General features: G+C 44.4%; 1 pseudogene; it reads right to left on the reverse strand.

Moving 5' to 3' along the window:
* Positions 1-15,534, reverse strand: part of LOC148773948 (elongation factor 1-alpha, oocyte form-like) — a 43,659-nt pseudogene extending 28,125 nt beyond the window's left edge.
* Positions 15,535-19,697: the final 4,163 nt, after the last annotated feature.

Raw genomic sequence — 19,697 nt, forward strand, 5'->3', positions numbered from 1 at the left:
AAAAACCCCAGGTTAATAGAAGGAAAGAGATCATAAAAATTAGGGCAGAAATAAATGCAGAAGAAACAAAGGAGACCATAGCAAAAATCAACAAAACTAAAAGCTGGTTCTTTGAGAAGATAAATAAAATAGACAAACCATTAGCCAGACTCATCAAGAAAAAAAGGGAGAAGAACCAAATCAACAAAATTAGAAATGAAAATGGAGAAATCACAACAGACAACAGAAATACAAAGGATCATAAGAGACTGCTCAGTTCAGTTCAGTTCAGTTCAGTCGCTCAGTCATGTCTGACTCTCCGCGACCCCATGAATCACAGCACGCCAGGCCTCCCTGTCTATCACCAACTCCTGGAGTTCACTCAAACTCATGTCCACAGAGTCGGTGATGCCATCCAGCCATCTCATTCTCGGTAGTCCCCTTCTCCTCCTGCCCCCAACCTTTCCCAGCATCAGAGTCTTTTCCAGTGAGTCAACTTGTCGCATGAGGTGGGCAAAGTATTGCAGTTTCAGCTTCAGCATCAGTCCCTCCAATGAACACCCAGGATCGATCTCCCTTAGAATGGACTGGTTGGATCTCCTTGCGGTACAAGGGACTCTCAAGAGTCTTCTCCAACACCACAGTTCAAAAGCATCAATTCTTCGGCGATCAGCTTTCTTCACAGTCCAACTCTCACATCCATACATGACCACGGGAAAAACCATAGCCTTGACTAGATGGACCTCGGTTGGCAAAGTAATGTCTCTGCTTTTTAATATACTATCAAGGTTGGTCATAACTTTCCTTCCAAGGAGTAAGCGTCTTTTAATTTCATGGCTGCAATCAGCATCTGCAGTGATTTTGGAGCCCAAAAAAATAAAGTCTGACACTGTTTCCACTGTTTCTCCATCTATTTCCCATGAACTGATGGGACCTGATGCCATGATCTTTGTTTTCTGAATGTTGAGCTTCAAGCCAACCTTTTCACTCTCCTCTTTCACTTTCATCAAGAGGCTTTTGAGTTCCTCTTCACTTTCAGCCATAAGGGTGGTGTCATCTGCATATCTGAGGTTACTGATATTTCTCCCAGCAATCTTGATTCCAGCTTGTGCTTCTTCCAGCCCAGCGTTCCTCATGATGTACTCTGCATATAAGTTTAATAAGCAAGGTGACAATATACAGCCTTGACGCACTCCTTTTCCTATTTGGAACCAGTCGGTTGTTCCATGTACAGTTCTGACTGTTGCTTCCTGACCTGCATACAGGTTTCTCAAGAGGCAGGTCAGGTGGTCTGGTATTCCCATCTCTTTCAGAATTTTCCACAGTTTATTGTGATCCGCACAGTCAAAGGCTTTGGCATAGTCAATGAAGCAGAAATAGATGCTCTTCTGGAACTCTCTTGCTTTTTCCATGATCCAGCGGATGTTGGCAATTTGATCTCTGGTTCCTCTGCCTTTTCTAAAGCCTGCTTGAACATCTGGGAGTTCACGGTTCATATATTGCTGAAGCCTGGCTTGGAGAATGTTGAGCATGACTTTACTAGCATGTGAGATGAGTGCAATTGTGTGGTAGTTTGAGCATTCTTTGTATAAGAGACTGCTATCAGCAATTATATGCCAATAAAATGGACAACTTGGAAGAAATGGACAAATTCCTATATAACTTTCCAAAACTGAACCAAGAAGAAATAAAAAATCTTAACAGACCCATCACAAGCACGGAAATCGAAACTGTAATCAGAAATCTTCCAGCAAACAAAAGCTGAGGACCAGATGGCTTCACAGCTGAATTCTACCAAAATTTAGAGAAGAGCTAACACTTATCCTACTCAAACTCTTCCACAAAATTGCAGAGGAAGGTAAGCTTCCAAATTCATTCTATGAGGCCACCATCACCCTAATACCAAAGCCAGACAAAGATGCCACAAAAAAAGAAAACTACAGGCCAATATCACTGGTGAACGTAGATACAAAAATCCTTAACAAAAATTTTAGCAAACATAATCCAACAACATATTTTAAAGATCATACATCATGACCAAGTGGGCTTTATCCCAGGGGTGCAAGGATTCTTCAATATTAGCAAATCAATCAATGTAATACACCACATTAACAAATTGAAAGATAAAAACCATATGATTATCTCAATAGATGCAGAGAAAGCCTTTGACAAAATTAAACACCCATTTATAATAAAAACCCTCCAGAAAGCAGGAATAGAAGGAATATGCCTCAACATAATAAAAGCCATATATGATAAACCCACAGCAAAATTATCCGCAATGGGGAAATATTGAAAGCATTTCCCCCAAAGTCAGGAACAAGACAAGGGTGCCCACTCTCACCACTACTATTCAACATAGTTTTGGAAGTTTTAGCCACAGCAATCAGAGAAGAAAAAGAAATAAAAGGAATCCAGATTGGAAAAGAAGAAGCAAAACTCTCACTGTTTGCAGATGACATGATCCTCTACATAGAAAATCCTAAAGAAACCACCAGAAAATTACTAGAGCTAATCATTGAATACAGTAAAGTTGCAGGATATAAAATTAGCACACAGAAATCCCTTGCATTCCTATACACTAGCAATGAGAAAACAGAAAGAGAAATTAAGGAAACAATTTCGTTCACCATTACAACAAAAAGAATAAAATACTTAGGAATATGTCTACCTAAAGAAACAAAAGACCTATATATAGAAAACTATAAAACACTGTTGAAAGAAATCAAAGAGGACACAAATAGATGGAGAAATAAACTGTGTTCATGGATTGGAAGAATTAATACAGTGAAAATGAGTATACTACCCAAAGCAATCTGTAGATTCAATGCAATCCCTATCAAGCTACCAATGGTATTTTTCAGAGAAATAATAATTTCACAATTTGTATGGAAGTGCAAAAAACCTGGAATAGCCAAAGCCATCTTGAGAAAGAAGAATGGAACTAGAGGAATCAACCTACCCTATACTACAAAACCATAGCCTGACTAGACAGACCTTTGTTGGCAAAGTAATGTCTCTGCTTTTTAATATACTATCAAGGTTGGTCATCACTTTCCTTCCAAGAAGTAAGCGTCTTTTAATTTCATGGCTGCAATCAGCATCTGCAGTGATTTTGGAGCCCCCAAAAATAAAGTCTGACACTGTTTCCACTCCATGAAATTAAAAGACGCTTACTCCTAGTAAGCATCTAGGAGGCTAGTCAAGGCTGTGGTTTTTCCCGTGGTCATGTATGGATGTGAGAGTTGGACTGTGAAGAAAGCTGATCGCCGAAGAATTGATGCTTTTGAACTGTGGTGTTGGAGAACTCTTGAGAGTCCCTTGTACTGCAAGGAGATCCAACCAGTCCATTCTAAAGGAGATCAATCCTGGGTGTTCATTGGAAGGACTGATGCTAAAGCTGAAACTGCAATACTTTGGCCACCTCATGTGACGAGTTGACTCACTGGAAAAGACTCTGATGCTGGGAAAGGTTGGGGGCGGGAGGAGAAGGGGATGACAGAGAATGAGATGGCTGGATGGCAGACTGGTTCCAAATAGGAAAAGGAGTACGTCAAGGCTGTATATTGTTCACCTTGCTTATTTAACTTATATGCAGAGTACATCATGAGGAATGCTGGGCTGGAAGAAGCACAAGCTGGAATCAAGACTGCTGGGAGAAATATCAATAACCTCAGATATGCAGATGACACTACCCTTATGGCAGAAAGTGAAGAGGAACTCAAAAGCCTCTTGATGAAAGTGAAAGAGGAGAGTGAAAAGGTTGGCTTGAAGCTCAACATTCAGAAAGCAAAGATCATGGCATCAGGTCCCATCACTTCATGGGAAATAGATGGAAAAACAGTGGAAACAGTGTCAGAACTTCCATACAACCCAGCAATTCCACTGCTGGACATACACACTAAGGAAACCAGAATTGAAAGAGTCACATGTACCCCAATATTCATTGCAGCACTGTTTACAATAACTAAGACATGGAAGCAACCTAGATGCCCATCTGTAGGTGAATGGATAAGAAAGCTTTGGTACATATACACAATGGAGTATTACTCAGCCATTAAAAAGAATGCATTTGAATCAGTTCTAATGAGGTAGATGAAACTGGAGCCCATTATACAGAGTGAAGTAAGCCAGAAAGAAAAACACCAGTACAGTATACTGACGTATATATATGGAATTTAGAAAGATGGTAACGTTGACCCTATATGTGAGACAGAAAAAGAGACACAGATGTAAGGAACAGTCTTTTGGACTCTGTGGGAGAAAGTGAGGGTGGGATGATTTGAGAGAATACATTGAAACATGTACATTATCATATGTGAAACAGATCACCAGTCCAGGTTCGATGCATGAGATAGGGTGCTCAGGGCTGGTGCACTGGGATGACCCAGAGGGATGGGATGGGGAGGGAGGGGGGTTCAGGGCGTGGAACACATGTGCACCCATGGCTGATTCATGTCAATGTATTGCAAAAACCACTACAATATTGTCAAGTAATAAGCCTCCAATTAAAATAAATTAATTAATTTAAAAAGAATCAATAAAGTGTGCTCCAGGGAAGAGAAGGGCTAGAATAAAGAACCCAGTTTGTGTTGTTCCAACGGTGGGCATGAGCAGTAACAAAGGACACTGCATTGGGCCTGGAGTAGAGGGCCCCCTGTGAGAGATGGGGTGCAGAGCAGGAGGGCACTGGCGACCTGGAAGTTGCAGTCTGAGTGACTGGGAAGATAAGGATGACATGGTCTGAAAATGGTACTTTCTGTGTTTAATTGTGTTTAATGAGTACATGTTTTTCCCCAGGCATGGGTCTGGAGGCTCGGAGTACTTTCAGGAGCACCACATAAGTTCTCTTGCAGAGGCTTACATCCTGGAAAGGCACTGTGGATTTCTGCCAGCTGCTAAAATGAGATAGGCATAGCCCAATGCAAGGGCGAGCTTGAGCTGGCATGACCTGAAAGGCAGACAGTGTCTCTCTGTCTTAATAAAAGAGATTTTATCTCTAAAACAGGTCTCTGAAAATGTTGTAAGAATTTTTTTCTTTTGCTACTTTTTATTATGAAAAATTCTAAACATACACAAAAATAGAAAAACTAGTATAATGAATACCCATGCATGCATTACTCATAATTATCAACTTATCCCAAATTCATCACTTGTGTGCTGAACTGTGTCTGACTCTTTGAGGCTCCTTGGACGGTAGCCCACCAGGCTCCTCTGTCCATGGAATTTTCCAGGTAAGAATACTGGAATGAGGTGCCCTTCCCTTCTCCAAGGGATCTTTCCAACCCAGGGATCAAACCTGCATCTCTTATGTATCTCTAAAAGATCAAGACCTTTTAGATATATGACCACAATACCATTGTGATTCATTTTAAAAGTGAGCAATAATTCTTTAATCTTTTTGCTTACTAAAATGAACTATTCTGAGGTTGCTGATTTCATCATTAAAGAACTTATGGATATAACTACAGTTTTAGGGATCTTCTCACCAAAGGAGAGAAAAGAATTGTATTTGAGAATCTGTATACTGGTGGCTCAATGCGGGAGACCTGGGTTCAGTCCCTGGGTTGGGAAGATCCCATGGAGGATTGCAGTATTCCTGCCTGGAGAATCCCCATGGACAGAGGAGTTGGGCAGGAATATAGTCCATGGGGTCGCAAAGAGTTGGACATGACTGAACGACTAAGCACACACACATGCTGTTTATATTTTGCCACATGGAGGAAGCAGATAATAAACAAGTAGAGAAGTAAGTGGAGTAGATCACTGCAGTTAATCCTAAGTGCCAGGAGGAAAATGAAGCAGGGTGGTGTGATGGGCTTGGGGTGGTGGTGGTGCTTCCTTTCTCAGGAAGGAGCCACCAAAGGCAGAGTGAAAGTGGATTGTTTCACAGAGAGAGGCTGCAGACAGAGCAGAGACCATGAGGCCAGGAGGCTGAAGGGGACACTGGTAGCAAATGAGGTCCAATCTTGCAACCGTAGGAAGGAGCCTGGAGTGTTTATTCCAAGTGTGAAAGAAAATCATTGGAGGGCTCTGAGCTGGGAAATTGATTTACATTTTAAAAACTAGCCTTGTCTGCTGTATGGGAAAAGTGTTGGAGGCAGGCAAGGTAGGAGCAGAGAGGCTGACTCATCAGGGCTCTTGCAGTTGTCATCCTACCCTTGTGTCACCAAGCAGGACCCAATGGGGCTTCCCCTGCACAGACTGCCTCCATGTCCTCTATCTCCCTCTTGCTTGCAGAAAGACTTTAGCCTCCTAGGCCTTTCTCGAGTGACAAAGAATAAATTTAGTCAGAGAAGGGAGAAAATGCAAAAACAAAGGAAAATAGTCAAGCAAGAGAAAATCATAATAGTTTAACCATTCAGTAAAGTCAAGGACCTTTGGTTACTTAAGATAATATTCTGAGTCATATCCTTTGAGCTGTTTTGCAGATATGGAAACTCTCACCAAGTGAAAAACGTTTACTGTATGCTGACCACAAGCCAGCAGACCCCAGACCAGTTAGAACCAGAGAGTTGATAATGTTGACTCCCAGTTACCTCACCACCAATCTATCAGAAGAATGTCCATGAGCCAATCACATACCCCTCAACCCTCTCCTCAGTAAGTGGTCCTTTTCCCCTTTCCCTACATTATCTCTGAGCAAAACTTGAAAGTGAGGACACTTTGGGACATGTAAAAAAATTCTTACAACTTTTTCAGAGACCTGTTTTAGAGATAAAATCTCTTTTATTAAGACAGAGAGACACTGTCTGCCTTTCAGGTCATGCCAACTCAAGTGAGGTTCTTTGGGACATGAGTCTACCTTTTCCCCAAGAGTCGCTCAGTCATGTCTGAGTCTTTGCGACCCCATGGACTATACAGTCCATGGAATTCTCCAGGCCACAATACTAGAGTGGATAGCATTTCCCTTCTCCAGAGGATCTGCCCAACCCAGGAATCGCAACCAGGTCTCCCACATTGCAGGCGGATTCTTTACCATCTGAGCCCAAGATTGCCAGCTTCCTCAATAAAGCTATCTTTCCTTTTACCCAGCACTTATCTCTCAATTCAGTAATACCTTATAGGATGGTGGCAGTGAATGAAAATAATTGGATACATATAGGAGGTCTTCTTACAAGGAGATGAAAGAGAACCAGCAGGTTTGGGGATGGCAGTGGTAACTTCATTTTAAAGCATTAAGAATAAAGTGCCAGTGGACTGGTTTGAGGAAGGCATGGGGATATTTGATGGCATCCATTAAAATAGCTAGTCTTCCCAGGTGGCTCAGAAGTAAAGAATTTGCCTGCAGTGCAGGAGATGAAGGAGACGTGGGTTCGATCCCTGGGTTGGGGTGATCCCTTGGAAGAGAAAATGTCAATCCACACTAGTATTCTTGTCAGAAAAATTCCATGGACAGAGGAGACTGGCGGGTTACAGTCCATGAGGTTGCAGAGTCAGACATGACTGAGTGACTGAGCATGCATGTGTATATACATTGAAATAGCTGGGCTGCTCCTAACCAGTGGACACACGGCAGTGAGGGCCCTGGTGTCCAGCTGGCCACCCCTTCCTGGGAACCCATACTCCCAGTTCACACCAGCATCACAGTCATGATGGAATCATGCTCATCCATGTCTCACTTTCTTCAAAAGTGGGAAAAACTGGAGGTGAGTTTGGTTCTGGCTTCTTACTCCCAATGTCTGCAGCCTACTCAGAGTCTCTCTCCATGTTGAGGAGGGAGCAGTGAGGCATAGCTGTGAGAGGGGACAGTGATGAAAGTAGGAGAGTTTCTCAGTTTTTATGCTAAGTATTATGAAAGTGAAAGAAGAGAGTGGAAAAACTGGCTTAAAGGTCAACATTCAAAAAACTAAGATTATGGCATCTGGTCCCACCACTTCATGGCAAATAGATGGGGAAACAATGGAAGCAGTGAGAGACTTTATTTTCTTGGGCTCCAAAAAATCACTGCAAATGATAACCGTAGCCCTGAAATTAAGACACTTGTTCTTTGGAAGAAAAGTTATAACAAACCTAGACAATGTATTAAAAAGCAGAGACATTATTTTGCCTACAAAGGTCCATATACTCAAAGCTATGGTTTTTCCAGTAGTCATGTATAGATGTGAGAGTTGGACTATAAGGAAAGCTGAGCACCGAAGAATTGATGCTTTTGAAATGTGGTGTTGGAGAAGACTCTTGAGAGTCCCTTGGACTGCAAGGAGATCCATCCAGTCCATTCTAAAGGAAATCAGTCTTGAATACTCATTGGAGGGACTGATGCTGAAGCTGAAACTCCAACACTTTGGCCACCTGATGCGAAGGGCCAACTCATTGGGAAAGACCCTGATGCTGGGAAATATTGAAGGCATGAGGAGAAGGGGACGACAGAGGATGAGATGATTGGATGGCATCACTGACTCAATGGATATGAATTTGAGCAAGCTCTGGTAGATGGTGAAGGACAGGGAAGCCTGGAGTGCTGCAGTCCATGGGGTGGTAAAGAGTCGGAGATGATTACAATTGAACAACAGCAAAAAAGGTATTTTCATTTGTTCAAGAAGCACTTTTCAGCTTATTGCATGTTGGGTACCATGTGAGGAACTAAGGAGGCTAAAGAAGGAAACAGAAGGCACACTCGCTCCTCAAACAGCTCTCATCTAATGAGGGAGAGGGTGAGCGTTCATTAGAAGCCAGGAGGGAGCCAAATGGCATATAAAATAACGGTGAAGTAGACTAGAGAGAGCGGTAGCACAAGTAAGAAATAAAATCAACATTTTCCCAAGGATACTTGAGGAATACATACCTTACTTCCCCCGTCCTAACATCACCCCATCACCTTAGCCTCAGGATTCTTTGGCTTTTCCCAAGAACTATCAATTTTATTGGGAAAGAAATCATATATCTTTAACTATATAGGAAATTTAGACTGATGGTGTGACAATGAATTTTCTCCCTAATGCTTAAAATTATTTCAATGAAAATTTATAAAGGCATAAGTATTAGATCACATTTGACTATTCAATTAATGTTGTTGTTGTTTAGTTGCTAAGTCGTGTCTGACTCTTTGTGACCCCATGGACTGCAGTAAACCAGGCTTCCCTGTCCTTTACTACCTCTTGGAGTTTGCCCAAACTCATCTCCATTGAGTCAGGGATGCTACCCAACCATTTCATTCAATAATAAATTATCATTATTGAAAGTGTACAATTGGGTGTACTGAAAAATCCAGGCAAATATCCTATAATATTATTTGTTGTTTTTCTCAGTGCCTTCTTTGCTTCTCCCTGCCCCCACCCTGCCAGCCAATTCTCCTTGAGAAAAGGGGCTTTTAGCTGAGTGGTTTAAACGATTATTAAATGGCTTCTGGACTAAATTGGCTGGCCCACAAAACCGTGAGCTAGTTATAGCTAACTTAGACTTGGCTTATAACAACTTAGCAACTGGAAACTCTCTATCATGGTCTACTGATACACTGCTGCTAAGATATTTTTGAGATATTCTCCTGCTTGCATAGCTATGAATGTTTCAGAAGATTTTGGACTAACTGGCTCAAGAGGGCACTCAACATTTTGTTGAAGGACTGAGGAGGGCCTACCTCTCCTGAGCGGCAGCAGTAAAGGAGGAGACCAGACATTAGGCAAGGCTTCCTGCCGGCTTTAATTTAGCCATTCAGTTCACTGGGAATTGTGGAATGCCTGCCACACATTGACTTCCCTGGTGACTCAGACAGTGAAGAATCTGCCTGTAATGCAAGAAACCTGGGTTCAAACCCTGGGTCAGGAAGATTCCCTAGAGAAGGAAATGGCTACCCACTCCAGTATTCTTGCCTGAAGAATCCCATAAACAGAGGAGCTTAGTGGGTTATGGTCCATGGGGTTGCGAAAGAGCTGGACGACACTTAACAACTAAACCACAGCACACTGAAGTGCCTATGGGAACTAGGCAGGGAGATTCGTGAACAGTGTGTAAGGGCAGGAGCACACAGCACACAAGGTCTTCTATCTACCTGTGTCTGAATTTAATTCTCTGACCATAAGGGAGAAGTACAAGCAAGATGAAGGATGGCAGCTGATTCGACTTTGATGTGCAGAATATACAGAAGTTGTTGCTGTCACTCACTAAGTCATGTCTGACTCTTTGCAACCCCATGGGGTGCAGCACCCAACTCTCCCCTGTCATCTGCTATCTCCCAGAGTTTGCCCAAATTCATGTCTTTCTGGAGCTATTAGTCATACCCTCTGCTCTTCCCAGCCGCATATTTGGACACTTTCTGACCTGGAGGGCTCATCGTCAGGTGTCCTGCCTTCTTGCCTTTTCATACTGTTCATGGGGTTCTTGCTTCAAAAACACGGGGCTGGGGATCATCTCCTCCTCCAGTGGACCAAGTCCAGTCGGAACCCTTCACTCTGACCCATCTGTCCTGGGTGGCCAGGCACAGCAAGGCTCACAGCTTCATCGAGTTACAAAAGCCTCTTCGCCACAACAAGGCTGTGATCCAAGAAGGGGACCCTGTAGAAAGCAGGCCCCTTTTAGGGCAGGTGAGGGTGGCAGCCCCAGTTAAGTTCTGCCTACAGTCAGGCCAGGCAGTACAAGTCTCCAGTCAAGAGAAGCCAGATGTCAGTATTTTTGTGTGAGATCTTATTATTTCCAACAATTGACATCTAATTAAAATATTTACAAAGTACCTTCAGAGCCATAATTCTGTGGCCAAGCCAAACTAGTTTCATTCCCTGAAGAAATGACAGTCTCTGAGACATAACAGCTATGCGATGTATGTTCAACTTCTTCTTCTCTTTCTCATTATGATGACATTTTTCCATGTCTTTCCTTCTCCTTCCGAAGGAGGATGAACTCCCTTCCTCCAGTTGGAGAATGAAAGCGGGCAGGAAGACAGACATGGAGAGGCTGTTTTGTTAATAAGGGCAACAGGTAAGGTCAGTAGAGGGTTTCATTTCTCTGCTTAAGAATGAGCTAATGGCCAGAGGATCTGGAGAGGAGAAGAGAAGCTGGGCCAAGGCGGAAAGCAGCCACAGAGAGAGTCAGTCGATGAAGGAAAACAACTTCAGGAAAAGAGAGGGCACAGCTTAAAGGGGCCTTAACATATTTTGCTGCATGGTGTGGATATAATCCCCTGCATGCCCAAGACAATTAAAGAGTAATCTATGGGACTTCCCTGGCAGCCAGTGGTTAAGACTCTGCCTGCCAGTGGCGGGGGGACACGAGTTTGATCCCTGCTCTGGGAAGATTCCAGGTGCCAAGGGGCAACTGAGCCCATGTGCCACAACTCCTGAGTCCACATCTCGAGCCCATGCTCCGCGACAGAGAAGCCACCGCGGCAAAAAGCCATGCAGCCCACCTGGAGAGCAGCCCCGGCTCGTCTCATCGAGAGCGAGCCCGCACGCAGCAGCGAAGACCCAGTGCAGCCAGAAATCAAAGACATGAATCACTTTAAAAAAGATTTAACGAGTCTATGGTGCTTTTCACTGTGTTCATAGCCATATTTGTGTTTTCTTTCAGAGGAGGAGACAGCCAGTCCGGGTGACCTCAGACTGTGCCACAAAGAATAGTAACGTCTAAAGGGGACGGAGGCATGCTGCCTGCATTTTCAACCAAGAACGGGAAGAACCCAAGATCTGAAAACAGAAAGAGATATCTGACCATGGAGGAATGTCATTAAGAATCTAGGTTCTAGGACTGGCTAGTGTAGCAAATAAGAAGGCCCACTGAGAAGAGGAGACATGAGGGCAGAGGGCAAAGGAGGTAAACAGTGCCTGGTGCCTCATGAGGATGGCAGGGGTGAGCAGAGGCTTCATGCAGAGGTTATGTGTCCATTTTATGTTTGCCATGGGCCTGCAAGGAGATCCAACCTGTCCATCCTAAAGGAAATCAGTCCTGGGTGTTCACTGTAAGGACTGATGGTGAAGCTGAAACTTTAATACTTTGGCCACCTGATGCAAAGAGCTGACTCACTGGAAAAGACCCTGATGCAGGGAAAGACTGAGGGCAGGAGGAGAAGGAGACAACAGAGGATGAGATGGTTGGATGGCATCACTGACTCAATGGACATGGATTTGGGTAAACTCTGGGAGTTGGTGATGGACAGGGAGGCCTGGCGTGCTGTGGTTCATGGGGTCACAAAGAGTCAGACACGACTGAGTGACTGAGCCATCAAAAACAGTGGGTTAGTTTTATTTCAGTCAAGTCTCCAAGCTTGCTCCCTCACCCTCTGGGTGTCAAAGAACTGTAGGTAAGATGCTCACTATCACTTCCTTAGAGACCAGATGGTCAGATATAATCACTCCAGGCTTTGGAATTTAGAAACATTTACATGTGTGCAGTGGGCATTTCTAACTTCACTGGTTCTGCTTGTTCCTGCCTATAGAATCCGGGTCTGGACATTCAGAGCCAGAGCCAGCCAGCTAGTTCCATTGAGTCAGTCATCTGTGTGTGCCTGACACGCAAGACACTTACCAGGTTGGATTCTGAGGACGTGGGTGCAGATCCTCAGTCGTGTCCGATTTTCTACGGCCCCATGGACTATAGCCCACCAGGCTCCTCCGTCCACGGGATTCTCCAGGAAAGAATACCGGAGGGGATTGCCGTTTCCTTCTCCAGAGGGGTTCTTCCAGACCCAGAAATTGAACCCAGGTCTCCTGCAGGCAGTGTCCTGCGTTGCAGTCAGATTCTTTACCAGCTGAGCCACCTGGGACCCTCAAAGACACTTTCACAACCAGAGTGGGCCACCTGCCTCAGCACGCTTACAGGGTGAGAGGGGAGAGGTCTGGAAGTTGCTGCTGGCCTGGCTCCCCGCCGGGCCACTAAGTCCTGGGCAGACCAACTGACCTCCGGGACCTCAGGGTCAAGTGATGACATTTCTGGGTCTGCGTGTTAAGACTTTACGTTCTATCTACTTTAGATTTTTATATTTTATACTCAAGGAAACTGAGGCACAGAGAGGTTAAACAGTTTGTCCAGGGTCACACAGCTAGTGGTCTGGCTCCAGGGTTAGCTATCACATCATGCATCTCAGAGGTATTTTCTGACCAGGAAGACAGTCACGATCAACAGGCTTTGGAAGCAGACACACCTGGACCTGTCAGTTCTTAGCTCTAAGGCCTGGGAAAAATGAGTTAATGTCTGTGCTTCAGTTTCCTCATCTGTAAAATATGAACAGCAAACTTATCCACTTCAGAGAGCTGTTGTTTGGCAATGCCTAGATATGAGTTTGAGTGAACTCCAGGAGTTGGTGATGGACAGGGAGACCTGGTGTGCTGTGATTCATGGGGTCGCAGAGTCAGACACAACTGAGCGACTGAACTGAACTGAACTGAGGAATAGGGTTGCCAAGAGTCGGACACAACCAAGCAACTAACACTTTCACTTTCAGTGCCTAGGAAGTGTTAACACAGTATCTAAATAAGCTCAGTTCAGTTCAGTTTGGTTCAGTCGCTCAGTCCTGTCCAACTCTTTGCGACTCCACAAACCACCACACGCCAGGCCTCCCTGTCCATCACCAACCCCCAGAGTCCACCCAAACTCATGTCCATTGAGTCCGTGATGCCATCCAACCATCTCATCCTCTGTTGTCCCCTTCTCCTCCTGCCCTCAATCTTTCCCAGCATAAGGGTCTTTTCCAATGAGTCAGCTCTTCATATCAGGTGGCCAAAGTTTTGGAGTTTCAGCTTCAACATCAGTCCCTCCAATGAACACCTAGGATTGATCTCCCTTAGGATGGACTGGTTGGATCTCCTTGCAGTCCAAGGGACTCTCAAGAGTCTTCTCTAACACCACAGTTCAAAAGCATCAATTCTTCAGTGCTCAGCTTTTTTTACAGTCCAACTCTCACATCCATACATGACCACGGGAAAAACCATAGCCTTGACTAGACGGACCTTTGTTGGCAAAGTAATGTCCCTACTTTTTAATATGCTGTCTAGGTTTGTCATGGCTTTTCTTGCAAGGAGCAAGTGTCTTTTAATTTTATGGCTGCAATCAGCATCCGCAGTGATTTTGGAGCCCCCCAAAATAAAGTCAGCTACTGTAAGCGACTATTAACATTAGATGCAGCCCTAGCAAGGGGATGTGGGTTCAGAAGAAAAAGAAGAAGTGTAAGAATAAACAGTGACAGTGAGAAGTCTGTAGATACTGACCCCACAAGAAGTCAACCTGATTTTGCTAAGCACTGAAGAACTGATGTTTTCAAATGTGCAATGCTGGAGAAGACTCTTGAGAGTCCCTCGGACAGCGAGGAGATCCACCCAGTCCATGCTAAAGGAAATCAGTCCTGAATATTCATTGGAAGGACTGATGCTGAAGCTGAAGCTCCAATACTTTGGCTACCTCATGCAAAGAGCCAACTCATTGGAAAAAATCCTCATGCTAGGAGAGATTGAAGGTGGGAGGAGAAGGGGACGACAGCAGATGAGATGGTCGGATGGTATCTCCCACTCAATGAACAGGAATTGAGCAAACTGTGGGAGATAGTGAAGAACAGGGAAGTCTGGTATGCTGAAATCCACAGATTAAACGAGTCAGACACAACTTAGCAACTGAACAGCAACAGTGATGAAAGTACATCCTGCATGCCAGAGGATTCTGCGTGTAAGAGTGGAGTTGGGGACCAACATAGGCATGTGCTGGGTGAACAGTGGACAGTGAATTCTTAGGAACTTCCGTCAAGTGCCCATTTAGTCCCACGATACTCCTGGGCACTGGATCAAGAATCCAATCTCCTCTTACAACAGGCCACTTTCTGGATCAAACCATCCCTGTCCTCAACAACAGATCACAGGGAATCAAGTTAGCAAGTGGTGGCTGGCAGTTGTCTGCCCTCTGACTAATAGTGCGGGTGATGACAGCACTATTAGTTCCAAACAAACCAATTTTCCACGCGTCATCCATGTCTTCTTTAATGACCCACCAGGCTTGTCTGATATAGGTGATTTTTGCACCAAAGATATAGTCGCTCCCATGCATTATGAGCTGCTTCTGCAAGCACAAGAGCAGACTCAAATCTCTATAAATTCAAGAAGGCTTCAGCTGGCTGTGGATGTTAGTTTGGGGACAGGCCAGGCCTTGGCAAGTTAACTTGGTTGGACAAAAAAATAGCTGTCATTAAGCAGTCAGAGAGAGAACCTAGAATGAGTCACTGGTGTTTCAAATTCTGTCCCCATGGAACCAACAGAATTAATTGGTGAGTATTAATGGAGAGACAGTAAGCAGCAGAAATGTCCAAAGTAGCATACAGATGCCTGAGAAAGCTTGGGGAGGCATCCATGAGACAGCTGGCATGTGTATTCTGAATATGTTTAAAGGGACTGGGAGGGGGTGGAAACTTTCTTCTGAGACCTGTACTTCTATGTACCTAGAAGGATATATTTGAATAAAAACTTATGCAATTTAAAGAGCAATAACAATACAATTCTGCCCCAGGCTGAGTGTCCCACTCACTGGCCTTGGAGGCAAAGGCACAGCACTGAGACCCTCGGGGCTAACAGCCAGCCTCTGGGGAAGACGCCTGGTCTGCCGACAGCACCTCTGCAGAGACACTGGGTATTCTCCTAAAATAGCCATACCCCCAAGAGACAGGACACTGGCCACATACCTGCCCAAGCTGGGGCTCCAGCCCTCTGTCCCCAGAGATGGAATCCACATTGGCTCCTGGACCATACTTCCCTCACAGCTTGGGGACCTCAATTCCCTAATAGCTTGTCCCTTGACTGATTTCCCTGTGAATGAGTCCCCTTGTCCCCAGTTTTCATAACTTTTGGGAATTTTTTTGACTGCATCCCATGGCATGAGGAACTTCCCCACCAGGGATTGAACCTGTGTCCCTTACATTGGAAGCTTGATGTCTTAACCACTGGATCACCAGGGAAGTCTTTCACCAGGTTTTAATAGAAAGCATTAAGATTCCAAAATAAATTTCCTTCCATAGAAATAAAAAGTATCCCAGCCATAGTGTAACACTTTCACTTGAATCTTTCTGCTTATGATTTTCTGCTTCAATTTATTTTTACTAGGAAAATATACTGTTCTGGTAAACTGTAAACTATAAAATTTTTTTCCAATAAATAAAAAATTAAACAATTTAAATTGTATATATAAATTATGTGTGTGTGTGTGTGTTTGTGCATGTGTGTGTGTGTGCATGTTAGTTGCTCAGTCATGTCTGACTCTTTGTGATCTCATGGACTGTAACCTGCCAGACTCCTCTGTCCATGGGATTTCCCAGACAAGAATACTGGAATGGGTAGCCTTTCCCTCCTCCAGGGGATCTTCCCAACCCAGGGATTGAACCTAGGTCTCCCGCATTGCAGGCAAATTCTTTACCATCTGAGGCACCAGGGAAGCCCAAATAACCCACTAAATAACTCATTCCACACACTAAATAACACATTCCAGACAGGGCAGAATCATAGAGAAACACTGACCTGGAGTTCGCTGGATTCCGAGGCAAGGGTCAGCCCCTTCTGCTTGAACTGTTAATTTGATTCAAATCTGAAATCACCATGACACTAGGTCTCAAGCGGATGTTTTCCCTGAGGGAAAGAAAAAGTCAGAGAAGGTAAAGATCATGCAACCAGCAGCGGAGAGGATTCACCTTCTGGTAACCCTGGCCCAGCTGGGTCCCCGGGTCACTGTGCTGCTCTCCGCCCCGGGGCCAGTGCTGGGTAACAGGAGGAAGACTGCCCAGATGTGAGTTTTCTGTTGTCGTTGTTGTTTTGTCTTGTTTTTGCTCTTCTGTTGTAAAATACCCCTCTTTCCAGACTATTCTTCACTTCAGGAAAAGATTAGGGCAGCTTCACAATGCCAAGCTGTGGTATACCCTCTAAGCAATCTTTATAAAAACCCCCTTTTACAAAACATACACAACCTTTTTCTTCCAGGTTTCAACATGCCCAACATTGTCAATCTTGCGTTTTCTTGAGGTGGTAAGTGTCCAGAGGTTTTATTTTATTTTTAAAGATTAAAAAAATTATTTATTGGGCTTCCCTGGTGGCTGGGATAAGGCAATGGCAACCCACTCCAGTACTCTTACCTGGAAAATCCCATGAACAGAGGAGCCTGGTGGGCTGCAGTCCATGGGGTCACTACGAATCGGACACGACTGAGCGACTTCACTTTCACACACTGGAGAAGGATGGCAACCCACTCCAGTGTTTTTGCCTGGGAAATCTTGCCTGGCAGGCTACAGTCCACGGGGTCCCAAAAGAGTCGGACACAACTTAGCAACTAAACAACAGCAAACATTTGTTTATTTGCGCTCTGCTGGGTCTTCCTTGCTGCATGCAGGCTTTCTCTAGTTGAGAGTGCAGGGGCTACTCTCCAGATGCAGTGCATGGGTTTCTCATTGCAGTGGGTTCTCTTGCTGCAGAGCAAGGCTCTAGGGCGCGCGGGGTCTACAGTGCTGGCTCTGTGGTAGTTGCGGCGCATGGACTTACTTGCTTCTAGGCATATAGAATCTTCCTGGACCAGGGATCCAACCCATGTCCCCGACACTGGCAGACGAATTCTTTACCACTGGATCACCAGACAAGAACCAGAGGTTTCAACATTTCCTGACGCAAGAGCCAAACTGCCAGAGTTTGGAATCATCCTAGCTCCGAGATCCACTAGAGGAATCTCAGTTTCTTCAAAGGACACAGTAACCGTATCCATCTCACAGAGATGTGAGGATTAAAATGTTTCCTAGCACATAGAAAGGACTCAATACTAGTTGTGGCTGCTACGATTATTTCTTGCACTATCAGTAAACAGGCAAGTGGTTCTTTCAACCATGTTGCAGACTGTTTAGCTGAAGAAATTTTTATTACATGCTTTACATATCTCATACTAGGAAAGTAAAAGCCATTATGCATTCAATAAAAGAACTGAATTTTGTCAGACAGCTGGGTTACAGACTCATCTTGGCCATTAATCAGCCACAAACCTTGGCGTGTTATTTGTCTTGAGAGCCTGTTCCTTTCTTTTCCAGCTGGACCAATCACGCCTGCCTCCCAGGCTTCACAGAGCTGATGAAAGGAAGTCTGAGATGGCCTTAGTAAAAGCGATTTGGGAAGCTTTCAAGTATTATCCAGAGTGAGAGGTATTATTGTTGGGGTGTGAGAAGATAACCTCTGTGAGCATGTTTCTATCTGCATTTGGACTTGGGGTCTGGTGTGAAGAAGGCCAGTTCCACTCATTTTTGGAATCCTAGGATCCTCCACAGGCATTCAAAATGTCAATTTACTTTTTAAAGAAACCAGCCAAGAACGGTGAACTCTCTCCTCTGCGTCTCTCCCTTCCTGTCTCCGGGATTTGAATTTTCCTCACTGTGGGCAGCCACTATCAGTCTCACCTCTTGGGAAAGAACCCTCTTCTTTTAAAAGGGCTTGGCCTGGGGGACCAGCAGCAATCCCCGCCGTTCCACACTTGGTCATCAACATGGGAACTGCTCTCCAGGCAGACATCCTCTCTGCAGTGGAAGGGAAGTCTGCAAAAGCGGGGCGGGATGCAGATGTCTGCAAACCCCTCAGCAGATTCCACTACGCGTGGCATCAAGCCCAGAGTTGAGATGACTGTCTGAGCTTACTTCTTCTAGAATGTCTTCTCAGTTCTTTGAATGTGATACTCTCTGAAATCCCCATCACCTTGGATGTCATAACTCCAGCCTCCCCGTCATCATAACTTTCCCCCTAGGTTTGTTTTAGTTTGCCTTGTTGATAGTAGGGTGGATTCTGTTTCGCTTGAAGATGTATGAATCACCCAAAGTCCATCGTTTGCATTCGAGCTTGCTCTCGGTATCATGCGTCCCATGGGTTTGAACAAATGTAATGATGTGTGCCCACCATTATCTCACACAGAGTAGACTCGCTGCCCTAAACGTCCTCTGTACTCTGCCTCGTCATCTCTTTCTCCCCTAACCCCTGGCAACCACTGCTCTGTTTACTGTTTCCATAGTTTTGCCTTTTCTAGAATATACTTAGAAGCATATATAGCTTTATCAGATTGGCTTCTTTCATCTAGTAATATGCTTCCATGTCTTTTCATGACTTTATATCTCACTTCTTTTTAGTGCTAAACGATATTTCGTTGTATGAGTGTACCACAATTCACCCATTTACCTATTGAAAGTAGTTTCCAACTTTTGAAAATTATAAGTAAAGTTTCTATAAACATCCATGTTCAAGTTTTTGTGTGGAGATAAGTTTTCAACTTTGGAGAAAAACTAAGGAGTGCAACTGATGGATCATGTGGTAAGAATGTTTTGTAGTTTTGTAAGAAATAGGCAAACTGTCTTTCAAAGTGGCTATAGAATTTTTCTGAACTTTTAAGGCATGGCCTGGGCAGTTTTGCCAGGAGACAGCATGACCATCTTAGGCTTCAAGTTCCCCCACTGAGAAGATCCCTAGAGGAGAGCATGGCAGCCCACTCTAGTATTCTCGCCTGGAGAATCCCATGGACAGAGGAGCCTGGTGGGCTACTGTCCAGAAGGTTGCAAAGAGTAGGACATGACTGAAGCGATTTTGCATGCATGCATGCACCCCAATTCTTAATGTCCAAAGGTCTTGAGATATCTGTTGTGGATATGTACATGATCCCACTACAGGGCAACCCTGGGGAAATACCTTGTGTTTCAAACACAATCAACCAATTGTGTGTTATTAGTGTTTCTGAGGAGAAGACAATGGCAACCCGCTCCAGTACTCTTGCCTGGAAAATCCCACTGACGGAGGAGCCTGGTAGGCTGCAGT

Source organism: Moschus berezovskii, chromosome 25 (genome assembly GCF_049115385.1).
Source record: "Moschus berezovskii isolate FMDL1 chromosome 25, NW_MosBer_1.0, whole genome shotgun sequence".
Classification (NCBI taxonomy): domain Eukaryota; kingdom Metazoa; phylum Chordata; class Mammalia; order Artiodactyla; family Moschidae; genus Moschus; species Moschus berezovskii.